Below are 22,257 nucleotides of genomic sequence, written 5' to 3' on the forward strand. Positions count from 1 at the left end.
ATAATGAAGTATTTGTAGACAAGGTTTAAGCAAAACCCCTAAAATCATCCAACTCATACTTCTAATTCTAAAAAAAACTTTCCATTTTGATTTAAGTTTGAAGATATTCATCAATCCTCCAATATTCCCTTTCAAAAAAACTTTCCATTTTGAATTAATATCTCAATAATTTTTTAATATTCTCTCAATATTCTCAAAAACAACTTTCCATTTTGGATTTATTTTGAGGATTTTTTTTTATTGAGATATTTCTTCATTTTGGATTTAATTTTAAAATCCCAGTGGATTTAGTGACATCATTGGCATCTTTGTTTGATTTTTCAATGTGCAGGTGGATTTTTTCGAATTTTGAATTTCCATTTTCAAGTTTTGGCGCACTTTGCCAACCTCTCCAGAAAAATAAGACCTTACCGTTCTTTGTATATGGCGGACTTTGGCTAGAACTCCTTCATGGCCTCCATTAAAGTGAAAATTTGGCTAAGGCATTGGGGCGGACTTTAACCCTTGCTCCCACATGGCCTCCTTTAAAGTGAAAATTTGGCTAAGGCATTGGGGCGGACTTTAACCCTTGCTCCCACATGGCCTCCTTTACCTTGGCGGACTTTGGTGTTGACTCCTCCATGGCCTCTCTAGGTGGGGCGGACTTTGGAGTAGGCACCTTCAAGGTCTCCATCATCCTGGCGGACTTTGGCTATGACACCCATGGCCTCCAAACTCATGACGGACTTTGGGCTTAGCACCCATGTGACCCCCCAAACTTTGGCGGACTTGGGAGAGTGCTCCTCCTTCACTTGAGCGGACTTTAGGCATCCCTCTTCTTGCTTGGGCGGACTTTGGAAGGCTCTCCACATTGGGCGAACTTTGGAAGGCTCCCCTCATAGCTCTCTTCAAGGCAAAATTTTGGCTAAGGCATGGGGCAAACTTTGGTGGTGTCCTACATGGCTCCCTAACCTATGGCGGACTTTGGTGGAGGCTCCTTCACCTTGACCCTCTTAACCTTGGCGGACTTGGCTCTTCTATCTCTCCACATGCTTGGGCGGACTTTGAAGGTGTCTCCCACATGACCTACAAGACAGTGGCGGACTTTGGAGAGTACTCCTACATGGTTGGGCGGACTTTGGAGAGTACTCCTACATGGTTGGGCGGACTTTGGTGGTGCCTCCTACATGATTGGGCGGACTTTGGTGGTGCCTCCTACATGACCTCCAATGCATACATGGCAGACCTTGATGGTTGCTCCTTCATGGCCCCTCTTGCATCGTGGTGGGGTTTGAACCTACCAAAATACTTCAAAAACCTTTGTTAGCCAGAATAAGCATAATTTTCAGAGAAACTTCAAAATTTCACAGTTTAATCTAATTTAACCGGATTAACTTGAAATTTGAAATCCATGCTTAGGTGGATCATCTGAAGCAGCAAAAAGCCTAAAATCTAGGGATTTAGCTTTTTAGATCGAAACTTGGAATTTTCAAGTTTCGGTCGAAGCTGGTCAGTGGTACAAGTGTAAACCCTAGGTTTGCATCCCGAAAAAGCAAAAAGCCTAAAATCTAGGGATTCAACTTTTTTAGGTCAAAACTTGGAATTTTCGAGTTCCGGTCGAAGTTGGTCAGTAGTACAAGTGTAAACCCTAGGTTTGCATCCCGAAAAAAGCAAAAAGCCCAAAATCTAGGGATTCAGCTTTTTAGGTCAAAACTTGGAATTTTCGAGTTTCGGTCGAAGCTGGTCAGTGGTACAAGTGTAAACCCTAGGTTTGCATCCCGGAAAAAGCAAAAAGCCTAAAATCTAGGGATTCAGCTTTTTAGGTCAAAACTTGGAATTTTCGAGCTCCGGTCGAAGCTGGTCAGTAGTACAAGTGTAAACCCTAGGTTTGCATCCCGGAAAAAGCAAAAAGCCCAAAATCTAGGGATTCAGCTTTTTAGGTCAAAACTTGGAATTTTCGAGTTCCGGTCGAAGCTGGTCAGTAGTACAAGTGTAAACCCTAGGTTTGCATCCCGGAAAAAGCAAAAAGCAGACATCCCTAAAAAATAGGAAAAACTTTCTAAAAATAGCCATACCGGGGATCGGGCTAAAAAGGCCAAAAACGAAACTTCCTAAAAAATAGGAAAAAGCAAAAAAAGCAAACTTTCTAAAAATAGAAAGTTGTCCAAATTCGTCCAAATCAATTGCGATCTTCGTCCTTTGGTCTCTCTAAGCACTCTGGTGGTGTTCATACTTCGGAATCACATAACTTGCAAAAACTAACTTTAAATCGTCAGGGCCTGGAATGCTCTGAATTGGACAAGGCTTGGTGAAACTGCAGCAAAAGGTCACAGGACGCTAACAAAACCCTAGAAAGCAGGAAAATCAGAGGGTCCCTAGTAGCAATAGGGCGATGTGTGGAAAAAGGTCACAACAGGTCCTGAGTCCAATCAATGGCTAGCGGGAGGTCCATGACTACTTCAAATTCCCGGAGTTGCAAGCAATTTCCATAGTCTGTCACTTGATCTGGGACCTGGTGGTACTCATAAAGCCACATTTGCTAAACACTCAACCTAGAATATTCCTACTGACGGACCTCAAAGTCATCAAAACAATTGCTCCAATAGTCCTCAATTGATACCATTGGCCCTGTAATGCTTGTCGTAGGCCCTTTTTCCCAATCCCTCATGGTCAAAGCATTTCCTGGGGAAATGCTCTTGTAAGCAATAGGACGCCAATTCAGCAAATGACTCTTCAGCTTGCACTGAATTTTTGAAGTGCGCATCAAGATTACCCAAAATCATGGGGAAGGTGAACCCTGATTGCTTTTTATCTCTGAGTAAGCTACCTGTTGGGTGTGCCTGTCTTGCCACCTCCATGGGGACTACTCTGTCTAATGGATAGCGTGGAAGCCGATATGGTGTTCCCTCAAAGCTTGCTATTTTGATGTAGGTGACTCTGGGAAACTGGATGAACCATGCACCGTATTTCCGGATCAGGGTGGTAACCTGTTTTGACAGCCTTATATGCAATCCTCCTTGCATTAATCTAACCAAGCACATTGTAAAAGCGTCATTAACACGCTCGTACTGACCAATTGCATATGCGATGTTATTCTTTTCTCTTTAGGCAATGTCATAGTAATGCAACTGAGGGTAGCAGTCGTATACCTTCACCTGATTAAGCCCGTTCCCAATCTCACCTTTCTTAATTAATCTCGTCAGCGGCTGGTGTCGAGCAAACATGTAGACCAAGTAAGAAGTCATGGCAAAGTACTTTTTTTCTTCAAGCTCAACCAGTTGTGTATGAATATTGTCGCTGATTATCTGAGCCCAATTGAACTTAGACTTCCCAACGAAGACTTGCTCAGTGAAGTAGAACATCCATTCCTCGAAGAGATTGGATTGAGGAAGTCCCATGACCAGGCTGAGTAAGGTAACCATATCACCATACTCATTATGAAAATCGCTTTTGGGGGTCTTTTTACTGATTCTAGTGCTTGGTGGTCTTCTCTCACTGAACCATTCTTCGTTTATCAATGTTTTGCACTTAGTAGGATTCATGTCATAAGCAACCTGAGCCTCATCGATAGTTGTGGCAATGGGATCATCGGGAAACGGGATATCAAATGCTTCCCCAAGGGCTTCAGACGTGAAGTCAACTAGTACCATCCCCTTCAATACCACTAATCTGGTTTCCGACTGATAATGTTTAGCAGCTTCAACCACTAATTCATAATTATGTACGGCCGGAGGGAAACTAGCTGCCTAAGCAATGCCACTCTCCATCATCTGTCTGGGCTTGCCATAGGCATTCGAAGAGTACACTTTGTTCCTGAAATCCTGAATATCAATATGTCCTAGGTCCGCGTCTCCTATGTTTTCCCATACATTATGGACTTTTGACTCCTTGACTCCTCCTCCTTGGTACTGGTACTTCATTTTTTCAACCTTGCGGGGAATGTCAGCTTTGGAAATCCGGGATGTTCTAGTTGCATCAGGTGCTTTTGAGGACTCTGTCGTTGATTTAGGCATTTATCCTGCACAACCGGACACGGATTACAGGGCAGGCCTTGATGCGAAAAATAGGGGTTAGCAGTGCCAAAAGACGGCATTAGCACCAAAATTGACGATCAACGAGGTAATCGAAATTTGAAAACATTGCTAAAACACAACATTTAAACAATTTAAATCTGATCCTTCAGGAGCCAAATGCAATTTGAGCTGATAATCAAGTTGGCTTGGTTAATTGCTGTTCTTGGAGCGGATTTCGAAATGTTACTCTTGATTGCAGATGGCGGAAAGTTGCAAGCGTTCTGGCTTGCGACTCAGTGTTTGAATGTTTGATAATTTTATGCTGATTGTTTCGAGAATGCACTTGGAAAAGAGTGTTTTGTGTTCTTAGTTTAGACTTGAATTTTCCAAAATTTCTCTAAGTCCGAAATTTCAGTCTAAAGGCCGATTTTGCCAGTTGGTTGTTGTTGCATGTTATGTTGATATTTTCTTAAATAATAACCTTCAAAGTTTTCACTCTTTCACTTACACTCTTACCCTAGGCTAACTATCATGACCATTTTGTTCAAATTTCAATCATTTGAAGGAGAAATTCACACTTACCTGGCGATTTCGGTTTTGAATGACTTTGCCCAATATATTTCTCCTGCGTGATTACGAATTTGGAACGATCTTCGGCCAAGAGGATGATTTGGTGAATTTGAAACTTCTTTTGCGCGATTTTCTTTGGAGATTTCCGGCTTGATAGCATGACTTGGAGATCCTAACTTTAGCTCGAATGATTCTCGATTTAACTGAAGGTTTTGCAAAATTTCAAACTCTACTATTTTTCGGCCTTCAAGCCGATTTTGTGAACTTCTGAACGTTTTCCCTTCTTTGATGGTTTCGCGCGAGTTCGACTACTTCATGCTTTCGTGGCTTGAAACTACACTTTGCGCGATTTGACTTCTATTGCGACTCAGGAACATGAGGGTTCTGCACGAATATGAACTCCATCATCACTTAAATGAATGAAATGCGCAAACTTAAACTCTCTGGTTTTCTCACCTTAAACTCTCTTTAATCCTCAATTTCGGCCTAGGTCGCGAAAATGTGAGCTCCTTGGGATTTTCGGGTCAAATGATCATTACGTGATATGAACGTTTTGAAGTTTTCAGCTGAGATCACGATTTTGCAAGCTTTAGCGATTTTTGACCTAGATTACATTTTTGCAAACTTTAACTCTTACCTCTTTTCGGCCAACAAAGACTTAATGCGCAATTTAGAAACTTTGCCACATTTTCAATTTAAAGGCCGAATTTCGTGAATGTTTGAGGTTTTCGGCTTCTAAGGATTTTTGCGAGTTTTGCTCATTTTCGGCCTAAAAGGCCATTTTGCAAACTTTAGTGTTTTTCGAGCTAGGAGGCAATTTTGCAAACTTTAGCTCTTACCTCTTTTCGGCCAACAAAGACTTAATGCACGATTTAGAAACTTTGCCAAATTTTCGGTTTAAAGGCCGAATTTTGTGAATGTTTGAGGTTTTCGGCTTCTAAGGATTTTTGCGAGTTTTGCTCATTTTCCGCCTAAAAGGCCATTTTGCAAACTTTAGTGTTTTTCGAGCTAGGAGGCAATTTTGTGAGTTTTCTTTAAGTGACCTCCAACTTCATCTTTATGGCCCGAATTTTGAACTTTTCCTAGCATTTCAGGCTAGTTGGCCAAATTTCAACTTTTCCATTGTAACGTTTTGGGCCTTAAAGATTTTGAATTCGCATTTTGGCCTTAGGGGCTGATTTTGGCTCTCGAGAGGTCCTAAAGACATTTTCAACTCGGCCTCAGGATCATTTCGCAAACTTTGAATTTTCAAAACCCCCTTGGTGGCTTGGTCATCTGACTTAGATGCAAAATTTTGCCTCTTTTTTCCAACATGTAAACACTCCAGTACCTAGAACTTAGGCTAGTCATCCTCTCATCATTCAAAAATTTCTTAGCTGCTACATCTTCCCTCCGCGAATTATCAGGCCCCCCTACTTAGAACCTGAGTGAGGACAAGACGGAAAACCAAAAAAAAGGGGGGACCCTGTCAACGACGAGGAGTGTGTGCAAGGCACAAGAAGTTACACTTCCTTTTGGTTCAATTTGCCACCTCCTTCCCTTTCACCTAGCGTATATATACTCACCTAGCAAGTATTGTATGTAGATTATTGATCCCTTTTGCATATTGTATCCTTGAATTCATGCATATTGATCTTGTTTTTGTGCTTTCTTTAGCTCTCTTGAACTTGGATAGTTATATCCATAGCCAATTCTAGCAAAGGACTCACAAGAGCAATAATTTTCTGTAGCACCAAATAACCTTTCACACAATAGACAAGCAATTATAATGTTATGATATCACTGCTAATACAATAGTATACAATGCGTTGGAATGAAATATACATAGAAAACTCTTGTATATATAAGCAAGGGTGAGACATAGGACAAGAGATTATGATAAGTGACATGACCAAATGATTTGAGATGCAAAAAGAAAATGCCCTAAGTAAACTAAACTAGGTGTCAATGTTGGTATTATGGATGTGTTGCATTCGTTTTGTCATTCAACACTTGTCAACACTTATTAGCACTGAAGATCTTTTGTTATGTTCACCGGTATCTGGTTCACCGACAGGATATATTGTTCACCGGCACTGAGGATGATCTGTTATCATCTGGAGATTATTTGGTTATGTCGAAGACATTGTTTGGACACTTGGTTTTGGTGATTTGGTTATTGGTCTAATCGAGTTTGCATATTTGTTGTTACCGGCAAATAGGTTTAGGTTATGGATTGGCAAGCGTTATCTATTCCAGATTAGCACAGCACGTTATGGAGATGTCTTATTGATTGGTTATTATTGTAAATGCATTAAGCTGACATGATGCATCGCATATTGATCCATTTGTAATTGATTCTTAGTGAGCCGACCTACACATTTGGTCTTAGGTTTTGGTATATATGTAAGATCTCATTTGTGAGATTATGTGTAAGTTGTGTAGAGGATTGTAATAAGGTATATGTGAATATAAGCAAAGCTATACACGCAGACATCATTTGAAGATTCAAGGAAGGTATGAAGAAGACAATCAGAGCTTAACCGGTACTGAATCCGGCATATGAAGATGCTATTTTGAGCAGTACATTATCATTGGATTTAACCATCCAATTGTAGTCAGTGTGACTCCCATTTTGTGATTGAGCAGTGAGCTCTAGGCAGTTGGCCTTTCTGCATGTGCAGACCCCATTTGTACACACCTGTATCTGCAGTAGTATCATCCGATTGTGGGTAAGGTTTCCCACCGTGGTTTTTCCCCTTACAGGGTTTCCATGTACAAATATCTATGTTATGTGTTGTGGATGTTATTTGTCTTTCTGTTTCATGCATTAAACTTTACCGGTATTGTTATTAATTGTTAAACTGTCAACCGGCATTAAGTTTGGTTTACCGGTATTATGCATTAAGTTTGGTTAAGTTATATTTGGGTTGAAATTAATAGACAACTAATTCACCCCCCCCCCCCTCTCAGTTGCCTTCGGGTCCTAACAATCAAAAGGACCCAAAAGACAAACTAATTAGGAATAGAACCGTTCACACCAACACCTAAATGAAATGCATATGGATCTCGATATGCTTAGTCCATTGTTGCTTCATTAGGGTAGTGTCAAATGTTATGGCACTCTAATTATCACACTAAAGAGTAGTGATGTGATCAAGAGGAAAGCTAAACTCAAACAACAATTGGCAAAGTCAATGAACCTCTTGGATAGCAAAAACTAAACCTTAGTTATCATCCTTGTAGATTAAGGCAATAGTTATCTGCTTCTTGCAAGACTACGCAATTGGACCAAAACCAAGACAATAGACAAAACCAAAAATAGACTTTTGATCATCATCAATAACCCAATTTGAGTCGACAAAGCTCACAATTCAAGAAGCTCTTGATGTGTAGTGAATGTCAAAATGTGAAGGGCCTTGCATATACCTCAAAATACACTTGGCTAATTTCTAATGACTCATGAGGAACTTGATAGAAACAAGACACAAGATTAACCACAAAGGGAATATTAGAACAACTGTATGAAGCAGAAAAAATTGCCACCCAACTCGCAATACAATGTAGTATCAACTCTTGGTGTTGTGCAATTGGTAGACAATGTGACACCTAATAAGGGATAGACTTGCAATAAGCCATCCCAAATCTTTAAAAGCAAATCAAGAGCATACTTTTGCTGAAAATAGAAATCCTCTTGAAAGATTGAAAAACTTCAAGACTACAAAAGAAATGCAAAAGATCAAAAGCAATCATATCAAACTTCTCCATTAATGCTATCTAAACACCTTGAATTGTGGAGCAGAACACCTATGAGAATCAAGTCATCTACATACAAAACAAGTATCAAAAATCCTCTCTATGCCTCCAAGTGTAAACTATCAAATTAGAATGATAACATGAGAAACCAAAAGCAAGAAAAAAGTTTGATATGGTGATACAGCCTCCCCACCATACTCCTTCAAAAACACATCAAACAGCATTAACAAAACCAAAAACAACTCATCAAAACACATCAAATGCCTCCACCTTCGAAGCAAGCAACTGAAACTGCACTTGCAAGCACAACTATGACCTCTGAATGAAGCCACCCAAGCCATCTAAGGAATTTTCATCCTTGATGATTTCATCCTCAAGAAAATTGGAGAAGACCACAAGTTCTCTCTAAAGTAGAAACAATATCATAACATGGCTAGCCCTCCAAATGAGCTCTCAACCTCCTTTTATAACATTTTGGAGGTAAAAACAAATTCCCTTTTTCCTCCACAAATTTTTTTTTCAAATTGAATAACAATTCATTATATGCAAAAATACCCCCTTGGGCCTAAGCATCCCCTTGGAAGCACAACTTAAAACACATTTTTAATTTATAATCATACTTGGTTGCCTTCTTAATATTTTTTCCTAAGGAAAACTTAAGTAATAATTAGTTAATAATTTAATAAATCTCCAAAGCTGTGGAAAGCAGCAAAAATGAAATAAATGTGAACTTTTGACCATACCATAATATCACTAATGTTACATCCCACTTGTGCCCTAGTTGTTAATATGCAGTATTTACGCCCTAGTACATGTTTGCCCTAGTGCATTTATGCTATACTTGCAAGATGTTTAACGTGCCCTAGTTTTCATGTTTAATTTGAACTAATGTGCCCTAGATTTCATGTTTAAATGGAATGATTGTGCCCTAGTTTTTCATGCTTTAATTGAATGTATATGTTCAGATGTTCATGCATATTTGAATGATATCCACTATGCTTGTAAAGATGATTAGATGGATTTTAATTGGTAAATAGATGAATTTGATAGTTAATATTGCGACATGATGTTTTACCTATGTCAATGGATTATGAAATGTCAGTGCAAGACGAAGATTTTGGATCTAACTGGTTTCATTGGCCAAGTGTGTGCAGGAGATCGTCGTCCTCCGCGAAGGGAGAGAAAGTATCATCAAGTCGGGAGGTAAAGGAAAGAAAGAACTCTATGTTGTCTGGAACCCTAACCTAAGTCAAGTAGACTCTTGAGTGACCTTGTCAAACTTTGTTGGTTGTCACATCAGGTAACCCTAGATGGTCCGTGCAGAGGTTTTAAGGTTCATAACCCTAAGTTTTGGTTGTGTATCGAGGTAACTCATTATTATTATTTTAAGGAATTTTTAATTAATTATCAATTAAATCTCGTAGAGGCTCATGTTTCATCAGGTAAATATATTTATGTATGTATATATATCAGTGTATACATCTTAGGCATAGCATGAATATGAGAGTACATATACCGACAATATACGTGCCCCCATAGGCATGCGGGCTTAAGGCGTATATATTCATATAGATAAATATATGAATATATTTACACAATTTTAAGCTAAGGTAAGTTCATTTTTTTTTTAAAATAAAAAAAAAAACTTAGGCCAACTCTTATTTTGGTGATATTATAATTGGGTTAAAAGGGGGAAACATGTTATTTAATCATCCCTAAGCCACTAAGTGAGTTGGCTTGGAATATTTTAAAAGAATTTTGAAACCTTTTTAAAACGCAATACATTATAACCTTATTATTATTTGGTGATGATATTTATCGGGCAATAAAGGAGGTTTGCCTTAAGAAAACGATAGGCATATAAAACAATATTATTGCATAACTTTGTTATACAATGTTTATCGTGCATTTTGAAAAGAATATATATAGTTATTTATCGAGCATTTGAAAGAAATAAGGACTTAATATATTATCAATACTTCATACAATATCGATATGGAGGAAAAGATATTATCTCGGGCATTTTTGTTGTGAGCCGAGAGGCTTCTTCAGGAAGCCAAAATGCTAAACGCGTGAGGAGAATGCAATGTTTTTTCCCGTGACTCCTTGGGTGGATTTGGAATTCCGCCTGGTATTAAGGCGTATCAAGGAGGAAAAACGTGTTTGGTGAATACATAAGGGAATATGGAAATAGAAGGGAGCACTTCTAGCTTTTGAAAATGGCAGGAAACAAGGGTTTGCTCTGCATTTTTAGTCATTTAAGCTTTGTTATTTCGAAGTTTAGAGGGTTCTGCTAAAAGGGAGGGCGTTGGAATACATTTTCTGACGTGATATTTCATTTCACGGGTCATGTTAAGCTTAAACCCAGTGTTCCACGGGCGTTGGGGATGGGGGGGACGCGTTTCTGGGACGGGGGGACCAAGGGCCTAAATTTGGGGACGGCGGCGGGGGGGTGGCAGGGTGGTGGTGCTCATATACTTATACATATACATATAGTACTTGAAAAACTAGTTTTGAAAAGATGTATGATAGTATTACAGTGTAAGAATTACATTTCAAATGAGACTATAGGAAATTTGAAATACTAAATCTAAATACCAAGATTTCTAAGTTGTGTTGTTATATGGAGCCTAATCAAACTCGGAGGTTAGATTTTTCCTACTTCTATCGGCACAGTTTCTCCCTATATTTTTCAACGGGGGTTTGGGGGCAGCGCCCCCAAGTTAGAGTCAAGGGGCATCGCCCCTTGTGGGGTCAAGGGGCAGCGCCCCTTGCGCGTTCCCTGTCGCGATACAGGGCGGGGTCGAGGGGCAGCGCCCTACGAGGCCAAAAATACTTTTATTATTTTCTAAAGGCGTCGGGTGTTATTTTTCTATTGGCCCATGTCCAATTAGAGTTACCCCTTAACCCTCAAAAAACTTAAAAACTCACTTTTTTTTTAAATTTTAATTTTAAACATTGCATATAAGTGGGGGCGACAGGAGACGTTTGGGCATCTCCCCGTCTTTGGAGAGACGTCTGCACGTCTCTTGAAGGACGGGGAGACGCCCAAACGTCTCCCAAGGAGACGTGGAGGCGTCTCCATGTCTCTCTGGGAGACGCCCAGATGTCTCCCAAGGAGACGTCTCCACGTCTCCACGTCTCCTTGGGAGACGCGGGGACGCGGGGACGTCTCCGCGGCGGGGGACGTCGCGTCCTCGTCCCCCCGTCCCCGAGACATTTCTGACGGGGGGACGCGCCCAAAAAGGGGGGGGACGCGTCCCCGTGGAACACTGCTTAAACCCCTGACGCCTTAAGTGCAAATGATCCATTTCTTTCAGCATTTAGAAATTAGAGAAATGTTTAAGTCTGAGCATTACGTAGTGCTTTGGGTATATTGATTCTTATTTAGAAAAAGAGAGGAAAATGTGTTTAATCTCTGCTTCTTGTATCATGAAAAGGAAGAGAAAATTTCTGAAACTTCTGCATTACTAGTTAGGGAAGAATATTGAAAGTCTGAACCAATTTATATTTTTCTGCATTCAGGCATATCTTATATTTATACAGATTTATATATATACATACATGTATATTAATGTACCTACAAAGATATATATGTATGTGTATGTGTAAGTATAATGGTAGGATATTTGGGTGAAAGGTTGTATGTATTTAATTGCATTTCTTTTTTTTTTTAAAGACATACCAGACAGTTGCAGAATATTGCGGCTTCTCTTAGATAACTAGTAGGGTTGGGGGACTCTGTAAGTTGAAAAGAAGCAAACTCACTGTTTGGGTAAATGGCTGTTATAGACCCTTCTCACCAGTTTAATCTCTATACAGCAGTCATTTTGATGTTGTTTTAAGCAAAACAATAAAATAAAATCTACTCTCTTAGAAGGAGCAGTACATCCTAATTGGTTATAATAAATAGATGGCTGTTAGCTTAAACATGTAAAAGAACCCTAATGAATATGGGTAGATAAAATTTAAAAATACATACATATACATGTACAGACATACATACATCTACATATGTGTGTGTGTGTGTGCGTGTGTGAGTATGTATGTGAGCATGTATGTAAATACTTATACCTGTATGAGTAGATATATGGATTATTTAACCCATAATCAGCTTAATAAGCTGGAAAAAGATATGCAAACAGTATTCCTCAGAATTAGAGCGGATGCCTAATCTAGTCTTGTGTTAAAAAGACTTCCGACCTCTTAATTAAGCTTTTCCAGAAATTGCTTAAGTCTGGAAATCATAACAGCAGAATCAAACATCATATCTAAATGAGATTATCATCTCTAGACTTTGAAACAAACTAATACGCTAGCCTAGGAGGGTAATGGGTAGAAGGGCACTGCTGTACTTCGATGCAGATAGCATCACCATTGAGAGATTACTCTCAAGATGCCTAGGACAGCAGAGTCATGTCAGGCAAAGTTTATATTCCATACTTACGAGTTGGATGTACAACTGGTGGCTCTTATGCCCCCTATTTTCCCATGCTAGGGATTTAGTTGAACCATCACATATCATTGCAATCATTAATGAGAAGAAATAAACAGTAACTTAAAGAGTACTAGAGCTGATGACAAATGAGAATTTAAACGTACATATGGTCATAGTTCCTATATGAGTTCAGTCGAACTCATTTGACCTTAAATCCATGCCGAGAAGGGTGTGATCATTGACAGCGTGTTAATTCGTGCTTGCAATGTTAAATCTTGGCCAAGGTGGTGTTGCGTAATGCATGCATCAGTCTGATCATTAGTACCAGATACACCTCTAGTCAGGAGCGTCATACTAGTCGGGAGTCACCCTTAGTGTATGACTGACTAATGCGTGTAGGTCCTAACACCAAGTCTCGGATGGCATTGAGTTCCACTTCTCGTTACCTCCCTGCGAAGGGTCGGGCCAATCCAGTTGGATATGGCACGAGGAACTAGATAGTCTGTAGTTGGGCGGAAAAGCGCCCTAATGATACTTTCCCTCCTCACTGGTAACTTGATAAAGTTATGAAGTTCAAAATGTTAGCAATAGATGAAATGTACCTTCTAAACCCTCTCTCTTCCAATTAATGCAATGTTATTTATTTCCTTATTTTACATTTATGTTTGATTTAGATCAATGTAATTGCTTCTAGTTATTGTTATCTTAAAAAAAAAAAAAAAAAATCTCTTCCTTTTTATGTTAAGTTGCAATGATTATATTAACGGCTATATTCGTTTAAGTTTCATTTTTGAATAAATGTTTCATTTAAATTTTTGCTTGTTACAACTAAGGACTTAGGACAATGATTTTGAGCAACTTGGCAAATATCTAAAAATAGTATGCTTCTCCAAGAAGCTTGGAGAGCTCCCAAAAGGACAAAATTACATTTTGAAAGCATCATGAGACTCGCCAAGATCACCTGAACTCACTGCCATGAACAAGAAAGTTGAATTTCTCCCTTGCGCACTACTTAGCCTACAAGAAAACTCCAAACATAGATAATTGTTCTCAACTGGTTATGCCTAAGAAGGAAACATTACAAAAAACATGCCTCACAACCCACCTGCCAAAATGTATTAAAGTTGTATTTGCAACCTGTTGTGACGTTTTCACACATCGCCCCATTGCAAATGGGGACCCTTGCTTTTTTTTGCTTTTTAGGGTTTGTCTTTTTAGGTTTTTAGGGTTTTGTCGGTTAGCCTTTGCATTTTGAGTGTCGCCAAGGGGATCACATGGATAGCAAGTCCGGCTTGAGTGATGTCTTGATCCTGAAATGTGGCTAAGTCTGGAATATCCTGAAATTTGGCTAAGTCTGAAAGTCCTGATCCTGAAATGTGGCTAAGTCTGGAATGTCCTGATCCTGAAATTTGACTAAGTCTGGAAACTGAAAAACCTCAAAAAGCTAGATTTTGGAATATAACTCCTGGAGGTCTGAAACCACTCTCAAACATCCTGAAAGTATATATGGAATATAACTTAAAGTATAAGAAAGAAGAAAGATAGAAGGAAATGTCACTTATACCTTAATGTTATATTCCATTAAAATTGTCCTGATAGAGAGTTCGAAAAGTCAAATTTCGCTCCTGTCCTTCACTGAGGATCCAGAGCGAATTTCGCTCCTGTCCCTCACCAAGGGACCAGGGCGATAATACTTATTTGAGCCATTCCTGACCTTGTTTGGACGAATTGAGACATCAAAGGCATGGTGAAGGGTAAAATGAGCATGATAGAGCATCCAGACTTGATCAAAAGCAATGAAATGATGAAGTTTTTTGCCTAGAAGGTCAAATTCGCTCCTGTCCCTCACTGAAGGACCAGAGCGATTTTCTTTATACGCACAATTTTAGACCTTTTTTTGGACATTAACTTTTATTCATAGCATGAAGCGGGATGATATCTTCCCTAGCAAAGACATTTCATGGTGAAAAGTGAAGCATTTGGGCCTGGAGGACAAAAATCGCTCCTGTCCCTCACTGAAGGACCGGAGCTTGAAATCCAAAATTGCCTTGTCCTTGAAAGATTTGAACGATTTCGCGAATTGAGAAGATCAAAGGAGATACATTTTATCAGTTGAATATAACTTGAAAGCGCAATCATGAGGAAAATTGACCCTAGAAGCAAAATCGCTCTTGTCCCTCTGCCAGGGACCAGGGCGAATTTAAGTGATAGCTCCCGTCCCTCTCTTAGGGACCAGAGCGATTTTCCTTATAAGACAGGTTTTGGGCGAAAATCAAGTAAGTGTTAAGTTTGAGGCAAGCAAAGGAGGCATAACGAGTCCGTTGAAGATAATTTGAAGATTGTAAAAACGCCAAGTGAAGCCCATATTGTCCTAGGTGCTCCTGTCCCTCTCCCAGGGACCAGAGCGATTTCTTCCTTAGACAAATCTCTCGCCAAGATGAAGCAAATTACATGTCAAGGATGAGTGAAGGGGAGCATAGCGGATCCATTGAAGATGGTTTTAAAAGTTAGCAAAGCATGATTGAGCCTACAAGTGAAAGTTCGCTCCTGTCCCCCAGCCAGGGACCAGGGCGAACTCAAGGTTATTTAATATTCCCTCCAAGCTTAAATCACTCCAAGCTAAGACACAAAGGGGCAATGATGTTTGGAACGCCTCGGAGAGAAAGTAAAGTGTCAAAGACCGCAAAGGTGATGGAAATGCCCAAATTCGCTCCTGTCCCTCACCAAGGGACCAGAGCGAAATGTTCAAGTGTGTCCAAGTTTAAGTTGCCACTCACATTTCAAGTGTTCAAAAGGGAGTAGGGAACATCATTTTACACCGTGAAGACAGTTGCAAGTTGATATAAACAAGGATGAGCACAAGGAACAAAGGTTCACTCCTGTCCCTCACCAAGGGACCAGGGCGATATTCACTCAAATATCAAATTTGCATTGTAAAGGACGAGTAAAGTATGCATGGAATAAATGGATAACATTGTTACTTGCCTTGCGATATAAATTGGTGATTAAAGAGACAAAGACCCAAGGAAAAAGGCAAGTTCGCTCCTGTCCCTCACCAAGGGACCAGGGCGAAAGTACTTTAAAGCACACTCCTTCCACAAAAGGGACGAGTTAAGCTCAAGATTCCCAATTAAAATGCTATTTTGGACGTCTAAGACAAGACTCTGAACGTGAAAAACAAGAAAAACAAGGCCAAAATGAAGGAGCGCTCCTGTCCCTCTCCCAGGGACCAGAGCGATGTGGTTAGTGTCCCTTATTCCTCCCATGCTTAGGCGCCAATATTTTTGAATTACATTAAAATGCCAAATTCGATAAAAATGTGAAAGATTTAATTAAATTGGTATTTAAAAAATAGCGCGTGGACTTTCAATAATTAATTTAAAGCCTTTAAAAAATCGAAGTTTTTAATTATAAAGGCATTTAATTAATTATTATTAAATTAAATTTTAAAAAAAGGGAGCGCTTGGGGTATTATTTTGCAAGGTCGGCCCCCTCTTTTATTAAATTTTATTTGTTTTTTGGGCCTATTTTCCAAGTCGGCCTAGGGGCAATTATCAAGATGAGCGCCTATATAGGAGGGGTGTGTTGAGCATGTTAATCCATCATTCAATCATTTGTCCAAGTGCAATTTTGAAGGAGCAATGGAAGTGCGAAATCTCATCCAGGAAGGAGTGCCAGTTAAAGGCTAGTGGAAGATGGAGTTCTTTTCCAAGCTAAAGGGGGCGCATTTTGCTAAAGGGAGTCTTGATCTACATTTTGCCTAGCGAATTCTCCTATTTTTGGCATCTTTTTTTAGAATTAATTCCCAAGTGAAGGTATGGCGTAATCACCTTGGCACCATTTTTTGAAGATTTAAATTTTGCTTTGAAAATCCTAAATTAGGAAATGATAACTCAAGATTTATCATGAAATTTCCTAATTAAAATCTTGAATCTTCCTTTTAAAGTTTAATTTTTAGATTTCAAGATATATTACTAATTTTGAAATGTTGTGTAGGTATCAAGATGGCGACTCCCAAACTCGAAGGATCTACAAGTCGGAAGGCTCTCATCAAGGAAAATCCAGCCTAGCATTGACAAGGGCGACCTCCTCCAGCCTAGCATCGACAAGGACGGCCTTCTTTGGACTAACGTCATCAAGGGCGACTTCTCCAATTCAGTATTCCAAGGCGAGGTACATCAGTCATCCTGCACATCAAGGACACAAGAAGTTAGAACAAGGGTTCGTTGAAGAAGCAGATAGTTCCAGATGAATTAATTAAAGCTAGCTTCTCAACAACATCAAGTTGAATATCTACCAAGTTACAAGTGTCAGACGAGGTGGCATCCTAGTCATCACTTCTCCAGTCAGTGTGGTCCACCTCAGCATGTCCAGATTCAATGTACCTAACTCATGGAAGGTGGCACAGACTCCGATGTACCTACCCCGGCTATCCATTGGTCGATTTTTCCAGAGAGGACATGTGTCCAAGCAATACAATTATTTCATTGGTCGAGCATTAAATGTTATGTAATGGTTGTAACAAACCCTAATTAGGGTTTTCATTGTAAAATCTTGGCCATTGATCTCGAATGGATCTAAGCCATCGAATTGTATTGAGGGCACTATATAAGCCCTGGCATTTCATTTTGTAAAGGCATTAGGAATTAGAGAGAATAGAATAGTTGGAAGAGTTAGAATATAGTTGATAGAATAGCAATTAGAGTAGAGTAGAGAGAGAAGGCAAAGATTGTTGCCAAGATGTTGTTGTAAAAGACTTGTAACTTCATTGAAGAAATGGTGAAATTTATGGGTCGATTCGACAATTTGCATGGTCTTTATACTTCTCATGTTTGATTTTATGATTAGATGAGTGGAAGAAATGTGCTTGATTGATGGTGAAATTCGTATATCCATACTACTAGCAGTTTGTTGATTGCAGACTTGCCTTGCGTAGTCAACTGGAATCATTCAGCTTAAGCTTAACTTCAATTGTCGCTTCTTCATCGATATGCATCAACCTGATGGTGTCTATGCCTGCAGTGATGATTTGAACATCATAAAGCTTTCCTTCGAAGATCGCACTAACCTTGTGGAGATGTTCCTATGATGTCAAAACAAGACTTAGTTAGAATTTCATCAAAGATCATTCATTGCTCTTACATTCTTAGTGTTAGGATTAGATCCTTTCCTCGCCCTCATCTTTTTTCCTTTTTTTCAAATCTAAGTTAGTAAGAGCCTGTGTTCCAGCAATATTCAAAGCAAATCGGAAGTTCAGGCATCAAATGTAAGTCCCCTTGTGATTCCAGCAAATCACATCATACCACAAAGAGCTTATCCACACGTAGAGACCCTACATACAAGAACCTTGAAGTCATCCTGATTGATCCTTTTCCGCGATATCTTCAGCAATCAGAGGCTTTACTCAAGAGAGGATAAGGTACCTTTAGGTATTTTATTCTATGTGTGATTGTGTACAAAATACACGTCAACACAACCTCACAGCAAAAAATAATGAGCACTTAAGTGCAATTTTTAAAATGGACAAGCCTCAATCAACAATTTATAATGCGTGGTGACTTACAAGTTACAATCTAAAAAAAAATGCTTGCCAAATAAAAATTTTGAGGTTATAAACAAATTCCTTGTGATTTTTTGATAATTTTTTTAAAAAGAGGCCAAAATTCAACTCTATAAACAAAAATTATGCATGTCATTAAAAAAGTGAAATAAATGGCTTCAATAAAAATTTCTAAAACTTAAAGCACAATCTAACAAAATACTTGGATCATTGCAAAGTGCTCAGAAAGAACTTTCCAACACCTATACGAAGTTAAAACATTGATAGCATGAGCAAAGTTATGGCTCCAAAAAAAAACCCACTAAGAGCTAAAAAAGAACAATGGCTACTCTTTTGATGGTGCCACCCATTGGGCTAAGCAACAGTGGTGAAAACAAGCAATGCAATAGATAGAGGGAGGTAGAGAGCGATGAAGCCACAAGCAAGTAGAGAGGTGGTGGTTCATGGGCAAATAGCTACTAACGTAGTGGCCATTGTGGAGAGTTAAGCCCTTGTGGGTTAAGCAGAACCAAATGCCCTTTGATGAGCATTCAATTATATTGAGGGAGGGGGGAAATGAATCGATATAACAACAATCTTTTACTTTTTCAAACTTAATACCATAAGCATATCAATTGCACAATATCATTCATATAAGATGCAACAATTATGCAACATAAGAAGAACACAAGATTTATGTGGAAACCCTTACAGGAGAAAACCATAGCAAAATATTTGCTTATATAACTTTGTCTTACAAATTTCGTAGGCACCGACCTATAGGAGACACCAATCCCCTCAATTCGTAGGCATTACCCTACTAGAGGCACCAACCCCCACAGCTAAGCACCAACTTAGCAAGAGATACCAATCCCTCCTTTAGGAAGCACCGACTTCTGAATTCTTCAATGCATGATACTATCTTCACAAAATCTGAAAGTAGATATACTTTCCTTAAGAAATCTACTTGAAGATGATCCAGCGGTTATCATACAAATGCTCTTTCTCACAAATCTACTTGATGATGATGAGGCAATACATTCCTCCACATATCTGAGTGCAATGTTTTCACATAAATTTCTGCCATAGACTCCTCTTTTAAATTTTGCATATACTCGTTTTTACAAATCTCTCATAGATCTCTTCTTTATATTCTTTTCTTTATAAATCTGCTATATATTCCTCTTTGAAATCTGCATAAACTCCTCTTTACAGATATGTCATAAATCTGCCTTTTATATTCTTATAAATCTGCTCACAATCTGCTCATAACTTCTTTGAGAATCTGCTCATAACTTCTTCATCAATCTGCTCACAAATCCTCCATGAATCTGCTCATAATCTGCTCAAGTATGTCTCATAAATTTGCTCCATTATGCTTCAAAACAAATCTGAAATACTCTTTATATTTATCTGCTCTAGGACTTCTCTAGATCTGCTCTTATTCAAAACAATATTCAATTAATTGCTTGTTTTAAAACCCTCTTAGCATCTTCTCTTTATAAATTGCAATGTACCCCTTCACCAAATGGTGTACCCCTCCAAAAGGTGTCAGCCAAGTCAGCAAGGAAAGATATTTATTTAATTTAAAATACCCTTGCAAGGGGTCAGCCATATATAATTAAGTTCATATTCCATGTGTGTGGTCGGCCAAGTAATAAGTATTTCAACTTCAAATGAGTCAGCCAACATGTCCTAAAATAATAATGATTGCTGCATATATTAATCTCATTAACAAAGGTGATCATTGCTGCTCTTCTTAAATAATAAACACTGCCTTTATACTCATTTATCACTGCGCTATATAATCACAATATAATCACTGCTCACATGAATATTAATATCATTCACTCACCATTAATCATCAACTCATTTTTAATCTTTCACTCATGTTATTCTTGGCCAATCTAAAAAAGAATATATATATATATCGATTAGTGACCTTTGGCCTTTGGCCTTTGTCCTTCATTGACAATTTCCTTCAATATTAATGACAACAATCTTGGACAACTAATTATTCTCGACATCAATGATAAACTTGCCATGCCCCTTTGACATCAATGACAATATTTCCAACACCATTATGACTAAAAGCTTCGCAGAATAAATCACCTAACACATTGTTGATGAAATCATAGGACCCTCACTTGGTAGAACACATGGCATATTGCAAAAATTGTATGAAGTTGACAGAGGCAAGTGTACCATACAGCCAATCATAGTGCACAAAACCATTAAAAAATCTTAGTAGTTCCATACGTTGATTACACAAGCTAACATAGCTCTAGAGCAAAATAAATTGGCAACTATATAATCGATAAAGTGCTTGCACCTGAAATATGTGGATTCCTTACAACAAAAAATGGTGAAGCCCTCCAAATAAATTGGATCTGTTACTTCTCCAAAATTGTTTTACTGTCAAACAATATAGATTTAGGCCTTTTAAACCCAACCATGAGGTCAACCTTGTGCTAGGATCCACTAGGTGAAAAGTTTGGTGAAAGTCTCCCCAAAAAGAAAGGGACTAGCAGATCTAAAGCTCTAATATTATGTTGAAGACCAGAGAGAGGCAATCAAAATGCTACAATCCCAATATCAGTACAATAGTATACAATGGAATGGATTCAAATGTACATAGACCACCCTTGTATATATAGGAAGGGTGAGACATAAGACATTCGATTATGACTAGTGTCATGAACACATGACTTGAGACAAAAAGTAAACGTCCTAAGTAAATGTATCTAACTAGGTGTGAAAAGAACTGAAAGGTAAACCAGCTAGGGAATAGACCCATTCACACCAACATACTTAACAAAGTTATAGTGTGCCTAAATTGTCGAAACAAAATTGGACACAAAAAACAGGTATGTGGGTATAATATGCCAGTATGGCAAAGAAAATTGGTCTGGGTACATTCTAGGTATGTGCACAAAAAAAACACAAATATATACATACTCGGAACATAAATACAGGAACTAAGTTTAGAATACCACATTTCATGCATATGTTAAAGTGATTAAACAACACTAACATAAATATTACAAAAACAGTATACTAACTCGATATCAATTAGTCAAACTCAATTTTGTTTTTTGCATAAAAGCACGTCCTTGTCTTCATCTCTAACTTAAAAACAAAACCAAATTTGTACGTCACTTCCAGCCTTGAATTTGCTAACTGCCAAACCATATGTACATGGGCTTTGACATTTTAGTGCATCGTGCAATGACAATCCCAAAGAGAGTCAAACCCTTGTCCTCCTCCCATCTGTTCAATCTCTCAAACCAGTTGGAATCCTGGCAGGTATTCTGCCAAACTCGCCAACTTTGCTTTTCTTCATATTACATTTCTTTCATTTCGTGGTATGTACAAAGACAAAATGCAGACATATTCCATTCCATTATATTTTTAAGGCTCAGCCGAGAAAAAGGAGCTCATAGAATTTGTGTATATATATATTTTCTGTCAATTGACACATATCAGATAAGCAGAAGTGGAATAAGTCTACAAAATGCAAATGTCAAATGAGTAGACTATGGCCTGCTGCTTCCTCTTCATTTTGATTTTCTTCCTCAATTTGTTTGCTCAATGGACACAGATCCATTTTCTGTTGAATTTTCTGGCATTTTTCCTAAAACCACAACTAAAGTTAGCACTGGGAGACAATTGAAGGATCATGACAGACAGCAGCTTTGTGATTCACAGCAGAGGCAGGGGCAAACTTGAATGAAGGGATTCCACTCTGGCCACTAATTCTGCAAAATTTCTGCTAGATATGGAGTAATTTCAGTGGAAAATCAGTCTAAACACATTGAAAACAATGTCCATCACCTGAGAACACTCTGAAATCATTTTGGAATCATCTGGGCGCTTCCAGAAACAATTCCAGATGATTCCAACTTAAAAACTTCTTGCCCTGCCCAAATCAACAGATAAATCAGTTCCGATTCCAATCCTCAAACATTCTGTACCTGGAATCA

At 38.7% G+C, this 22,257-nt stretch overlaps 1 protein-coding gene across 1 annotated transcript in view; it reads right to left on the minus strand.

Annotated features, from left to right (window-relative positions):
- LOC131034120 (uncharacterized) overlaps positions 1-22,257 on the minus strand; it is a 69,228-nt gene that overhangs the window by 35,666 nt on the left and 11,305 nt on the right. The gene's annotated exons all lie outside the window — the stretch shown is intronic.

This window comes from Cryptomeria japonica, chromosome 10 (genome assembly GCF_030272615.1).
Source record: "Cryptomeria japonica chromosome 10, Sugi_1.0, whole genome shotgun sequence".
Taxonomy (NCBI): domain Eukaryota; kingdom Viridiplantae; phylum Streptophyta; class Pinopsida; order Cupressales; family Cupressaceae; genus Cryptomeria; species Cryptomeria japonica.